The 2,818-nt window shown below is 32.3% G+C and overlaps 1 non-coding gene across 1 annotated transcript; it reads left to right on the top strand.

Annotated features, from left to right (window-relative positions):
• The first annotated feature begins 2,331 nt into the window (after positions 1–2,331).
• Positions 2,332–2,405, top strand: Trnai-aau (transfer RNA isoleucine (anticodon AAU)). Its single transcript has one exon. It is a non-coding gene; the product is annotated as a tRNA-Ile (tRNA).
• Positions 2,406–2,818: the final 413 nt, after the last annotated feature.

Here is a 2,818-nt window from a genome sequence, read left to right as displayed (position 1 = left end):
ACTGATTTCCCGGGAACCTCGATTTTAGTATATTTAATTCGGAAAGGGAAATATTTTGGTTGTCGGCAACGGTATTTATAAAATTTGTTACAAAAATCGTTGATTTTTCAACGGACTGATATTTGGCCGCGAGATAAACGTTATATCTATCTGCTCGTTCGCGAAATACCAGTTAGCTTGCGCAAATATTTATAAAGCCAGATGCAAAAGCAGAAGCGTTCGAATTTATTTTTCGTTGTAATTCTGATGTTAAAGCTGCGAGACAGAATGACGGTCACTGTCATCGACAAGTTGTGATTTCTGCTTCCATCATTTCTTTCTTAATCTTGTTTGTTTCTTTTTTTCTTTTTTTTTTAACTAGTTTCGTCATCGAATTAATTTTAATCACATGTAAATCACGATAACCATAAAATTGAGTTGTAATGCCATTAAAAAAACACTCCGCTGATGTGAAATATATTATTCCGGGTTTGTTATTATAATTTTAGTTATATAGCTTTTGTCGACATAACTATTTCTTCACAGAGATACAAATTTTGATTAATTTTAAGGTAATAGATACGTAATAGAGCGGGAAACGTTTGAGTAAGATGGTGGGGTTGACTACTAAGTAAGAGTTGATAATGTTAGATAGGTTATAGCCAAAGAGATATCGTAGAGTACAAATTACGTTAAATTATAACTTAATTACGTATCAAATCTTAATCCACGTATTGCGTTCTATAAATGGAGAACTTAGTTTGATACTTGATCGATATTTTGACTTCAGACAGATTATAGTAAAGAAAATATATTAATACGAATTATATTTTACTTACAAATTAAATGTCTATTGCATTTTATAAGTGAATTTTCACGGATACAATAGTCAATTTGTCTTTCGATCTTAAAAATTTAATTAAAGAGCCTGATTGAAAATATTTGATAAAAAAGAAATTTCTATCAAACGTTCCAAGAATGCTAAATTCATTTCATGTATGTAAATTGCCTTGTTTTGAATAATTACTATTGCAAACAATAAAAAGGGCCAGTTAAAATGTATTGTTTCGTTTCATCGACTATTATCCAATTTATCTAAAATGCAAATTTGATATCAGTTTGCTGGTGCACGTAATGTAGTCACACGCATATTCGAAGGGCGCGTAACGCGAAATCGGACGTAATGTAATTTCCATACAGAAACAGTCAAAGTAGAGACTCGAATGAAACCCATAAAATACTTCTACGGGCATTTACGCGGTTGTGCAATTTTTTTCTACAACATTTCTGAGCTTCGTGACGCTTTATCGGGATAGCTTTTAATCATCGTGCCGCGTTTCTTCCGGGCACCCGTTAGATAAAAGTTAGATGTGCGACAAACGTGGTGTAAGCCAGGGGAGAATGGCGGAAAGTACCAGCGCGATACGATAAGCTAGAGGCACTCGTACGTTGAAAAAAAAAGAAACCAAAAATGGAGAAATATCATAACTACATATATGTCACATGGAAATATAATATACCGAGTGGCCTCGATCTGGGCCGTAAACTCATTTCTGGTATGTTACATGACTTAAAACTTCGCCATTGTGGTCTCCTGTACTTTAGATTTAAGGCTTCTTCAAGACGTCTATTCCTTCCACTTTATTTTTATCTTCAAAGAGAGAAATAAGTTCAAACTATGACAATATAACGATTATAATTTCTATATTTACTTGTTCAATTTTTATTTAATTTAACTTTCTCAGTTGTCTTTAAGTTCCCAGATATTCTTTCATTCATTTTCTCTCGGTATTATTTTTATAATAAAAATATTGTAAATACATATTGTAACATCACCTATTTCATTTTTAGTTTCGGTCTATTATAATTTTATTACATTTAATTACTTAGTTCGTAACATGCTAACGCGAATATTGTTGCATACAATTAGATTGTTTGCTTGTTTGATAGATAACAAGACATTGATAACGAAAGAGTGAAGAACGCAATTAATATGAGATATAACCCCAAAAGCAACCTGTTGCCAGCGGTAATAAATAAGGCGGTTGATTGTATCTTTGGAAAATTTGTGCTTCTCGAGCTTTCTGATCCTTGTCTGGCGTTTCTTCTTGCTTTTAATGTTGTTCTCACTTCACGATTATTGCTTATTTATGGACTTACTAATTTCAAACACAAAGTTTTCCTGTTATCTTTATCCTTTTAAATGAGAATTTGGGCACATTGCGGTAATTGTTATCAAAAATTGATTCTCCACTATCATAATGATTAATTTATTGAATCTTTTTCATAATAATTAATTATAATACGTAAGTATTTTCTTCACTAGTAAGATAGAAACTTGTTTTCTCAACTGGCTCATTAGCTCAGTTGGTTAGAGCGTCGTGCTAATAACGCGAAGGTCGCGGGTTCGATCCCCTCATGAGCCAAAAAAAATAAGATTATTTAAACAGGGGGATATTGTTTATTCTCTGAAATCTTATCTTTTCTTTTACAAAAACTTTCTACATCGAAACAATCGATAAACTTGCTGCTATCCTCTCTAAATTCTTGAAAAAACAAAAATCAGAAACGACGTCTAAGATTCCAGAATCACTACTAAACACAGTGCAACCAAACAATCCCTAGTCCTAAACATATTAAATCCTCTTTCTTTGTGCATGTAATCGGTAGAATATGAATATTTATGCAAATTCACATTTTTATTAATACTCTCAATATTCTTTGTTTGGCATAGATATTTGCTTCATTTACTCAATCATCGACTATAAAGTTCCGAATTATTCACTAATTCACGGTGCAAGCTTACGTCGAAATTCTCATTTCTTCTGCATCTGCAGCA

The sequence above is a fragment of the Bombus fervidus genome, chromosome 13 (assembly GCF_041682495.2).
Source record: "Bombus fervidus isolate BK054 chromosome 13, iyBomFerv1, whole genome shotgun sequence".
Classification (NCBI taxonomy): domain Eukaryota; kingdom Metazoa; phylum Arthropoda; class Insecta; order Hymenoptera; family Apidae; genus Bombus; species Bombus fervidus.
The sequence above is the reverse complement of the archived record's forward strand: the minus strand, read 5'-3'. Positions and strand labels throughout refer to the sequence as shown.